At 34.5% G+C, this 12,227-nt stretch overlaps 1 pseudogene; it reads right to left on the bottom strand.

The window, feature by feature from the left end:
* Window positions 1-9,173: 9,173 nt before the first annotated feature.
* Window positions 9,174-10,145, bottom strand: LOC143388362 (lymphokine-activated killer T-cell-originated protein kinase pseudogene; annotated as a pseudogene).
* Between the last annotated feature and the right edge of the window lie 2,082 nt (window positions 10,146-12,227).

Below are 12,227 nucleotides of genomic sequence, written 5' to 3'. Positions count from 1 at the left end.
CCTTCTCCCGTCAGCGGCTGGGGCTGGGGGGTGAGGAGGGGGACGTCTGAAGCCGAGGTGTTGGGGCAGGCTCCCGCCAGATCCGAGGAGAACTGCCGCTCGGAGACTTGGCGGCCCGGCCTTCCTTCCTTGTCCCCGGGGCTTTCTACTTCGAGGTCCCCACGCTGCTGTAGCCCCAAGCTCCGCTCCACGCCACGCCCCACGTCACCGCCGCCGCCGCTCGCTCCCGGCCCCGCCCCCGCCGCTGCCCAGCCAGCCCCGGAGCGGCCCAGCGCGCGCAGCCGCACTGCGGCCCAGCGCGCGCAGCCGCACTGCGGCCCAGCGCAGACTGCACTACACCTACCGCTGGGCTGGGGGGCGTGTGGACTAGTGTGTGCGGTGCATGGGGCAGGGGTCCGGGAGGGGGGCACACGGGCGCGGAGCACGCGGCTGCGGACGGTGGGCGCGGGCGGTGGGCCTGGGGACCGCACCTCCGGGGGGCCGTAGCGGTGGAGGGGAGCAGGAAAACTTGGGGGAGGTGCTGGCAAGAGAAAGAACTTGCGTGAGGAGGAGAAACCAAATTGAATAATATTTAGCGTGGATTCTTTTTTTTTTTTTTTTTTTTTGATATCTTCAAATCAAGTAAAGTGAAATTGGTCAATATCCCCGCAAGAATGTAAAAATACATTCTTGGATAACCAATGTAGTAATTAGCCTCAGAGAAGTTCAGATACTATATCCATGAAAATAATCAAAAGTGATATTAAAACTTAAAAACTTGATTTTTAAAAATTATTATTTTTTAATTGTAGTTGGACAGAATACCTTTATTATATTTATTTTTATGTGGTGCTGACGATGGAATCCAGGGCTTTGCATGTGCTAGGCAAGCACTCTACCACTGAGCCACAACCCCAGCCCCCCAAAAAACTTGATTTTTGATATGAAAAATTGAGAAGGTATGTATCAGCAATAGATTCTCTTTGAAAGGATGACTGTCAGATGAACTTCGACAAAATAAATAATGAATTCAAGATGTATGAAGAGGGGCTGGAGTTGTAGCTCAGGGGTAGAGCACTTGCCTAGCATGTGTGAGGCACTGAGTTCAGTTCTCAGCACCACTTGTAAATAAGCAAAGGTCTATCAACAACTAAAAAACATTTTTTTAAAAAGTATTTAGATATGAAGTTCAAGAATCAGTGGAGAAAGTATTTAACTTGTTGTCTGGATATGGCATATGTTTAAAATTATTAACATAAAATTAAAATCTAGATTAGTTATTGGTAAACTTTTTCTGTAAAGGGACAGATAGTTAATAACTGGTTTTGTAGCCCGTACAGTCTTTTGTTACAACTTCAACTCCGCTGCTGTTGTGTGAAAGCAGCCATAGATAAGGTGTAAATGAATGGCATGCCTGTGTTTTAATAAAATTTTATTTGCTAAAAGAAGGAGCAGGAGGACAACTCCTGTTCTACATAATTGCAACGTAAGAATGACAGGGATAAGCCATGTTGAACAGATAGGAGGGAAGTTCTAAAACCATGATACACACTCACATACACAATCAGTTTGCAAGAAAAAAATTCAAATCATCAGTAATTATACAACAAATGGATGAAATTTCTTCAATAGAAAGAACCCAAAATTTGGTGAAACAACATCTATTATAAATTATTTAGAAGCACATCTAAGAAGGAAGTTGAAAATAAAAGAACATGCAAAAATAAATCAGGCAACTACTACTAAAAAGAAACATGATAACCATGCTGGACAAGAAAGAATTTGATGTGAAAGGATTCAACAAGATAATTCCTATTTGGGAATAATACCATTCCATAAGAAGCTTTGCTAATAATGAACCTTCATAAATCTCACATTATAACATCAAAAGTCACAAATATAACTTCTAAGTAAAAACTGGTAAAAATGTAAGTAGAAAAGAAAAATGCACAGCCATTTTGGAAGACTTTAATACATATCTCAGAAAGTAACAGATTAGGGAGAAAAAAATTAAGGGTAGAGAGACTTTGAATAACACAATAATGAAATGATAGTATAAAGGACTTTGTACACAATAAAGAGTGAATGCACAATTTCTTCAAACACACATGAAACATTAACTAGTTGCTAAAAACACAAATAAATTGTTAATGAATTCCCAGATAAGAAATCATGTTTGATCATACTGTAATAAATTTTGAAATCAATAAACAAATTAGTAAAAATTATAACCTTAGAGATAGAAGCCACTTCTTTAAATAACTTTATTAAAAAGAAATTTGACATGCTCTTATTTAGAAATGAAAATTCCTAAAAAGTGTTGGACATGACTATGCAAACCAGAATTATGCTAAGTGATCTACATAAATTGTCTTTTTATTTTCACAATAATCTTGAGAGTTTAATTCCATTATCGTCTCATTTCACAGATGAGATTGAAACAAAGCTTTGTTAAATAAGCTGCCCCAGGGCACACAGTCCATAAATAACAGAGTTGGTATTTATACCTAGATAGTGTGATCCAGAGCCAGTACACTGAACCACTACAACAAGAATGACGGTGAAAACAACACAAATTAAAATCCACAATACTCAGAAGAAATGGCTAACCAGGAACGCAAAAAAATATAAGGGAAAAGAAAGGAAGTGTATTACTAAAGAAAAACCCAGAAATAAATGGGGGAGGGGTGGGTTGCAGAAAAAAAGCTGAAAAGTTTACTCTTTGAAAAGAACCAAAATGTTAAAAGTCTGGAATGTAGTGCGGGTGGGGAGAAAGAATATCAGCATTAGAAATTACAGTATGGAGTAGTTTTCTTTTTTTTTTTTTTTAATGGTTATAAGGATTTAACCCAGGGGTACTCTCCACCTCTGAGCTACATCCTCAGCTTGTTTTTTAAATTTGTTTCGAGACAAGGTCTCACTAAGTTACTGAGACTGGCCTTGAACTTGCAATTCTCCTGCCTCAGCCTCTGGAGTTACTGGGATTCCAGGTGTGCACCACTTCTCCAAGGTGAATATGAAGTTTAAGCTAGTAAATTTTTAAAAATATATTAAAATATTTTTTATAAAATATAAATCATTAAAATTGAGAAAATAGATCCAACAGGAAATATCCACTTTAAAATAACAAACAATGATGTAAAACACATGGAATATTTTGAAAAGGTTATCAAAAATCAATCTATAAAAGGGCCCTGTCTTAGTCCATTCAGGTTGCCATAACAAAATGTCTTAGACTGTGTAACATACAAACAACAAAAGTGTTATTGCTCACAGTTCTGGAGCCTGGGAAATCCAAGATCAAAGCACCAATATTCAGAGTTTAGCTAAGGTTTCTGTGCTTCATTAATGCCTCCTTCTAGTTGTGTCCTCCTGTGGTGGAAGGGACAAATAAGTACCCTCAGGCCTCTTTTGTAAGAGCACTTATCACATTAATGAGTGCTTTGCCCTCATGGCTTAACCACCTCCCTGAAAGCCCCACTTCATAATAGCATTGCACTGGGGATTCAGTTTCAACTGTGTTGAGGGTTCAGGGGAGACACAAACATTCAGACTATAGCCAGTCATCAAACACAAATGATTATAAAAGTAGGGAACAAGTAATTCCTAGGCTATATTAATTAACACAAAATATGCAAAAATAGAAAGCTTGCTGATTCACTTATGTGGGTGCTGACATGGCCTGGCTATTAAAATTTTATAAGGAAAACACACTCATTCATGAACACAGATATAGAAATTCTAAGTATTAGCAAAATGAACACAGATTTTTTTAACTTGATTTAAAATTTTTTTATTAGTACATTGTACTTATACATAATAGTAGGGTTCATATTTACATGATCACACATGCATGGAATATAATTTGTTTCCTATCAGTCCCCAGTACCTCTTCTTTCCCTTCCTTTCTCCCCTGCCCTCTCACCCAGATTCCCCCTCCTCTACTCCATTTGCCTTTCACCCTTCTGTTTGCTGTTTTTATAAATTGGTATTTTATAGGTATAGACAAAGGTGAATTCACTGTGGTACATTCACACATGCATACAGCATAATTTGGTCAACCTCATTCTTCTGTTCTTCCCCTTTCCCATCTCTCTCCACTTCCCCCTCAACGTCTCTTCTCTATTACAATGATGTCCCTTCCATTTTCTGGTGTCCCCCCCTTTTCTAAATTCTCTTGTTTTGCCATAACTTCTGCATATTAGAGAAAACATTAGACTTTTGACTTCTCAGAATACATTCTTAAAATATAAGTAGGATTTATCTCAGGTATCCAAGGCTGATTTGAAATTCAGCATATATTAATGTAAATCATTATATTCAAATTAAAGAAAGTATAATTATCTTAAGGAGAGCAAAAAATATTTGATGCAACTGGACACTCGTATTTTTATGTTATATAATATTAGTTTTATTTTATTTTTACAGCACTGGGGAAAATCCAGGGGTACTGTACCAGTAAACAACAGCCCTTTTTATTTTTATTTTTTAAAAACTTGAGGCGCGACTTGCTAAGTTGCCCAGGGTGGCCTCAAACTTGTGATCTTCTTGCCTCAGCCTGTAGAGTTCCTGGGATTAAAGGCACTTACCACCACCTGTGGCGACACTAGCATTTTTAAGAAGAAAGCAAACCATTTTAGTTCAACAGAATTACAGAGAAATTTTCTTATCTTAATGAGTGTTATATGCATATACCAGCCTCACATCTAATGATGAATAAATGTTTTCCCACTAAAGCTTGTTCAATATTATTGTGAGAGACCTAGATAGCGCCATGTGAAAAAAAAGAAAATTTACAAGTGGCAAACTAAGAGAAAATATTTTCTATATTTATTAAAATATATTTATTATTCATAATAAAGTCCAAAATAATCAATTAAAATAGGAAGACTAGTAAAAACATGGGGCAAAAAATATAGTCACTTTCACAAGAAATGTAAATGATGCATAGAAATATAACTTAAAACAACAATGAGTTTCAGGGGTTTTTTGTTTGTTTTGCCCTTACTGGCAAAATTTTAAAAGATTGATACATTCAGTTATAAACATGTGAGAAATTAGATATTTTTATGGACAGTTGATTAGAATATAACCTGTAATATCTACTTCAAGACAATTTGGCAAAATGTACCTAAATTTTTGCACTATAATTTTCCTTCAGTTAACAATATTATTTCCACAATTTTAGCCTACAGAAATTAATTGTGCATAGTGCAAATCAATATATTGTAGTGTGCTCTCAGAATATTGACATATGCTTCTTGAAGTATTGTTTCAAATAGTGAAAAATTAGAAATAATTGAAGTTTCAATTAGTAACAAGATGATTAAATTATATGACTTTTATAGTTTGGAACATTATGCAGCTTTTTAAAATTGAGGATGATGTGCACTAAACATACAAAGAGCTGGGAGACGTATTTTGAAAAGTAAGACTAAATTATAAGCAAAAAAATGTTTTTAATAATTTTTTAGTTGTAGATGAACACAATATCTTTATTTTATTTATTTATTTTCATGTGATGCTGAGGATCGAACCCAGTGCCTCATACTTGCGGGCCAGTGCTCTGCCACTGAGCCAAAATCCCAGCTTGCAAAAATGAATTTCTTATATTACATTCACATAGATAATTAGGACTTATGCTCACAATTGTAGTCTCTAGGGAGAACAGTGAGAAAGAGTAGGAAATAATGGCAAGATTAATGTCTTACTGTCAGTATTTTGGTATTATTTGAATCTTTCAATGAAAATATGTTTGTGTAAAGTTTTTGACTTTTAAAATTTTGGTTGCAAATTAAGATAGACAAAACATGCACAAATGATAAATTATCAAATTATAATAAGTTTTACATATGTATTACTCATGTAACCACGAAGATACAAAATATTTCTGCTACCCAGAATGCTTCATTGTGCCTACACCATAAGTAATCACTATTTTTACTTTAATCACCATAGATTATTATTTCTGACCATGAATTTTGTAGAGATGAACCCATACTGCTTTTTCCAATTTCATGTCTTGTCTTTTCTCTGGTATCATGTCTTGTATACTCATCAGTGTTAAAAAATTCTTATTGCTGTATGGTATTTCATTGTATAAGTGTACCGCAGTTTATCAATTCTGCTGTTGATAGACATCTGAGTTATTTCCAGTTTATGGCTATCATAAAGAAAACTGCTGTGAATGGTCCTACACATTCCTTTTGCTTTACATATCTATACCCCTCTCTTATATACCTAGTATTAGAATTTCTAGATCATAGTGGAAGTTTTAGTAGACCTCAGCAGTTCAAACTGGTTGTACAAATTTACACTCTCATTTGTATTATATAAAACTTCCTATTCTAGCTGCTCCATGGCCTTTCCACACTTCATATTGTTAGTGTTTTTCATTTTAGCTAGCCATTATGTTGGGCTTATATTGATACCTCTTTATGGTTTATTCTTATTTGTAGTTTACTGATAAATAATCACGTGGAACATCTTTTCATGACATATGTCGATATTGATATTCTCTTTTGTAAAATGCCAACTCAAATTTTTTGCTCATTTTGTTTGTTGATTTACTTGCCTTTTCCTTATTGATTTTTAAGCATTCTTTAGGTATCACAGATATGCAACATATATGATATGTGTACATATCCCTACTGATACATATAGCAAATCTTTTACTAGATTTTGTCTTGCTGTTCCATTCTCTTAATAATGTCTTTTGATAAACAAAACTTCAGAACGTTATTAATATTTTCTTTTATGATTCATATTCTTAGGGGTCTTTTTACTAAAATCAGAGCCAAGTAGTTGCAGTTGGAGACCCTAGGGCCCACAAAGCTGAAAATGTTTACTATCTACAACCCCTCTTGTAGAATATTACTGTTATTTTTTTCACATTTAGGCCTACAATCCTATTGGAATTAACTTTTGTAAATGGTGTGAAATAGGCTTTGCTCCCATGAATGGAATAATGCCATCATTTGCGAGAGGGTTTCTAGTAAAAGCAAGTTTCTCTCTCTCTCTCTCTCTCTCTCTCTCTCTCTCTCTCTCTCTCTCTCTCTCCTGTGCACACTCTCCCACTATGTGGGTCTTTCTGCGCTGTTATAATGCATCAAGAAGAGCCTTACCAGATGCATCCCCTTGATTTTGGACTTCCAAGCCTCCAGAACTGTGAATGAAATAAATTTATTTTCTTTATTAATTACCCAATATTTGGCATTCTGTTATAGCAGTAAAAGATGGATCAAGACAGTAGAGTTAAAGTCTGTTTCTGTCATATGAATTTCCAATTGCTCCTCAGCACAATTTATTGAGAAAAAAAAGAAATCTTATCACCACAAAATTGCAATGGCATCTTTGTTATGCATCAGGTTACTATATATGTGTGGCCTATTTCTAGGCCCTTCTCTTCTACTGGTCTATTTATATATTATCACATAAATACCCCTCTGTCTTAAATAGTGTAGCTTTATAGTAAGAATTTTTAAAAATCAAATTAAAATTTTTTTCCTCCACATTTTTTTTTTTTGGTATCAGAGATTGAACTCAGGAGCAATCAACCACTGAGCCACATCTCCAGCCCTATTTTATTTAGAGACAGGGTCTTACTGAGTTGATAATCACCTCACTATTTGCTGAGCCTGGATTTGAACTCACGATTCTCCTGTCTCAGCTTCCCAAGACCCTGGGATTAAAGGCATGTGACACTACATCTAGCTCTCCCAGCACATTTTTTATTGGTGCATTATAATTGTACATAATGGTGGAATTTGTTGTTACGTATTAGTTCATCCACACAATATAATTTGGCCAATATCACTTTATGTTAAATGTTATTATATGATGGTAGTAAATTCTCCAACAATGTCTTTTTCTTGATTTCTTGACTATTATAGGCCATTTGCATCCCCTTATAAATTTTAGATGCCCCTAATAAATTTCCACAGAAAAACACAATGAGATCTTGGCTGAGATTGCATGGAATTAATAAGTTAATTTAGAGAGAATTGGCATTTTTACAATATTGAATCTGCAAATCCATGAGCATGCTATATCTAGTCTTCTATTTAGATCTTTAATTTTCCCTGAAATATTCTGTAGTTTTCAGTTTTGTGATCTTGCATGTCTTTCCTCAGATTTTTTCTAGAAACATGATGTTTTCCAATGAAATTAATTGCTTAAATATTATTTTATTTATTAATTCTTTTTGCAAATACATATATACCTTAGGTTTTATATTCAGTGATCTAAGTGAATTTACTAATGCTAATTGTGTATATATTATTTTGAGTTTTTTTATGTTTAGAGCATGTCATCCAGAATGACAGCTTTAGATCCTTCTTTCCATTACTTATACCTTACAATTTTTGTTGTTGTTATTGCCTTCTTACACTCACAAGAACCTACAGAGGCAATGATTAATAGTGTAATTAAATATACTTGAATTATTTCTGAACTCAGAGAAAGCACTTGACATTTAATCATTAGATATGTAACAGTAGAATTTTTATTTTTATTTTTTTTTCAGTATGAAAACTATCCTTTATTTTGTATTGCCCTACTTGAGTTCTATTATTTTTATACAATCTTGATTAATAAATAAAAACTAAAAAAGGGATCAGTACAGAAAATACATTAAGTAAATTAAAGTAAACAACTAAGACTGGGGAGATCCAAGACAGCAAGACAAGCCAAAGAATCAAACTACCCAAGGAGTTTTCTATTGAGTCATTTTTTTTTCTTCAAGTTCTAGTGACCACTTAATAAGTACATCAGCCAAAAAACTAGAAGCAAATGCAGGCTTTTGCACTGTATAAAGTGCTAATTTTAATAGATTCATAAAAAGAAAATATGTAACAATGATCATTAGTAAAAGTTATGGTCATCCAATTCAAATTAATATTAGACAGTTTACAACATTTATTGCTAGTGTTTTAGCTCTATATAAGCAACATTTAAGGAACTGCAGAGCTAGTTTTTTAAACTTCACAGAAAATCCAGTATAATACTGAGTGCTTATCATGCAAAAAAATAGCCTTAAGAAGTAATTCAAATGTTAACAGTACTATGGTCCTACAATAGGCCTCTTTCAGAGACTAGTAACTGTGTAGATCATCATAGTGACTATATAAATGTATCCAAATAAACAGAACAGTTATAGACACAAACCACACATGGTGAGGTGGTCATGAACATGGTCACTGGCCATCTAGTTCTAAAGCTTCAACAATGTGTGCAGCAGAGGAACGATCTTTAGGATCTTCATTAGTGCATACAGAGAATAGTTCAATTACTTTCTGGAAGGATTCATCCAGTTCTTCCATATTAATAGGTAGCCTGGTTCCCAAAGCTGTATAATATGCCTCATCATTGAAGTCACCTTCATCAAAAGCTTAATCTTCATCATCATCATCATCATAAAAATTAAAGTGTGGAATAGATAAAGTCATCATTTCCCACAGAGTAAGGCCATATGCAAATATGTCTGCCTTATCAGTAATAATACCATTTTCCTCCAAAGCTTCCTTGGGCTTTCATGGCTCAGTACCAATGTAACAGGCCTCAGGATCAGTCACAGTCATATTTTCATCCAATGGTAGAGAGACTCCTACATCACAGATTTTAATTGTTTAAAAATCACCTTTAATTACAACATTTGAGGACTTTATATCTCCATGAAGCAGTTTCTTTTCTTGGTGCAAATTCTTTAGCCCTCTTGCCATGTTCAAAGCAACCTTCAAAATTACAGCTGCTGGAAAGGCATCCTGGCTGTCTTTATTTTGTTCCTCTGTTAAATCATTTAGAGACTTTTCACCTCCATACTCCATAGCAAGGCACAGACTGCCATCACTGGCTTCAGTAAAAGCATGATAACCTACAATGTTTGGATGATGAAGGCTTTTCAAAATCTTAGCTTCATCAATCAGTCTCTTTTGGTATATACTCCGATAATCATCACTGCAGATGGGATTAATCTTTTTCACAGCCCAAAGAGAATGAGACAAACCTCTTGGAAATCTTTTCATTAGGTAAACATTTACCCCAGTCCCAAAGTCAAGCTTCTGCATAAATGGAGAGGCAAGGATAGTTATATATGGAGTTGAACATAACACAGATTTCCTTTTTTCAGATAATTTGCTTGGTGTCTTGAAATTATCAGTTCCTTCCATTGAAACAACCACTCTAGGTCAGGTAGCTCTCCAATCCGCACCAGCATTGCTCACCTTCGGCCCTAGAATTTTTATATATAACCTTTATCATCTTAAAGAAGTCCTCTTCTGGGGCTGGAGTCTTAACTCAGTGGTGAAGCTACAAAAGAAAAGCCTCGCATGCATGAAGCACTGGGTTCCATCCTCAGCACCACATAAAAATAAATAAATCAAATAAAGGAAATTGTGTCCATCTACTAAAAAATAAAAAAAAAAATAAAAATAAAAAAGTTTTCTCCTATCCCCAATTTGCTGAGTTTTCTTATGAACTAGTGGCTAACTTAATTGGAGGTCTTTTTGTATTTGTTGAGATGGTCCTATGGTTTTCACCTTTATTATGTTGATAAGATGAATAATACTGATTAACTTTCAAAGTTTAAACCAATTTTTACTTCTGAAAAAAAGCCAAATTTGGTCATAATATATTATTCTTTGTATTTATTCTGTGGATTTAACTATCTAATACTTTGTTTTAATTTTTGTACATATGTTCATAAGTCTTATAATTTTCTCTTCTTGGAATGTCTTTGTCATATTTTTGTGTCAGGGTTATGATAGCTTCAAAATGAGCTAGGAAAAAAATTGTTCTCTTTATTCCTTAAAAGAAATTGGGTAGGACTGATAATTATTTATTTCTTAAATATTTTGATGAAATTACCTTTCTGAAAGACATCAGACTTGAAATTTTCTTTGGGGATAAATTATAGATTTAATATGTTCAACAGTGATTCCGATTTTATGATTTTCCTTTGATCAACTAGATAACTTGGGTTTTATTAAAAATTATTTTGCATAGTTTGTCAAATTTATCTGTATAAAATTGTTTAAAATATCTCTCTATTCTCTTTTATGTCTGTAGGACCTATATAGTTTTATTTCCCTTTAATTCTGATATTAGTAATTTATATTGACTATTGTGAATTGTGCTGCTATTAACTTGGTTATGCATACATCACTGTAGCATGATGACGTCAGTTCTTCAGGATAAATACTGAGGAGTGGTACAGCTGGGTGATACAGTGGTTCCATGCCTAACTTTTTAAGGAAACTCCATACTGATTTTCATATTGGTTGTACAATCTAACATGCCACCAAGAGTGTAAAAGTGTTCCTTTTTCTCCACATCCTCTCCAGCATTTTTATTGTTTGTATTGTTGATGACTGCCATTCTGACTGGTGTGAGATGAAATCTCAGTATAGTTTTGGTTTGGATTTCCCTAATTGCTAATGATGTAGAACATTTTTTAATATCTTTGTTGGCCATTTGTATTTCTTCTTTTGAGAAGTGTCTGTTTAATTCATTTGCCCACTTATTAATTGGGTTATTTGATTTTTTTTGGTGTAAAGTTTTTTGAGTTCTTTATATATTCTGTAACTTAATCCTCTGTCAGTAGAATAGGCTAACAAAGATTTTCTTCCATTCTGTTGGTTTCCCTTCACATTCTTGTTTCCTTTGCTATGCATAAGCTTTTTAATTTGATGTCATCCCATTTACTACTCTTGGCATTATTTCCCAAGCTTTAGGAGTTCTATTGAGAAAGTCATTTCCTGTGCCTATATGCTAGAATGTTGACCCTATATTTTCTTCTAGGAGTTGTATAGTTTCTGATCTAATTCCTATGTCTGATCGATTTTGAGTTGATTTTTGTGCAAGGTGAGAGCTAAAGGTCTAGTTTCATTCTTCTACATATGGATAACCAGTTGTCCCAGCACCATTTATTAAATGGCTGTCTTTTCTCCAGTGTATGCTTTTGGCACTTTTGTCAAGGATCAGTGACTATATCTGTGTGGGTTTGTATCTGTGTCTTCTACCCTGTACCACTGGTATATGTATCTTGTTTTTATGCCACTACCATGCAGTTTTTGTTACTGTAACTCTGTAGTATAATTTAAAGTCAGCTACTGTGATGTCCAGCATTGCTTTTTTGGCATAGAATTGCTTTGGCTATTATGGGCCTTTTATTCTTCCAAATGAATATAGGACTCTTTTTTTCTTGTTCTGTGAAGAGAGTCATGGGTATTTTGATGGGAATTGTATTGAGT

Source organism: Callospermophilus lateralis, unplaced genomic scaffold (genome assembly GCF_048772815.1).
Source record: "Callospermophilus lateralis isolate mCalLat2 unplaced genomic scaffold, mCalLat2.hap1 Scaffold_1348, whole genome shotgun sequence".
NCBI classification, from domain to species: domain Eukaryota; kingdom Metazoa; phylum Chordata; class Mammalia; order Rodentia; family Sciuridae; genus Callospermophilus; species Callospermophilus lateralis.
Note: the sequence above shows the minus strand (reverse complement) of the source record. Positions and strands in the feature narration are given on the sequence as shown.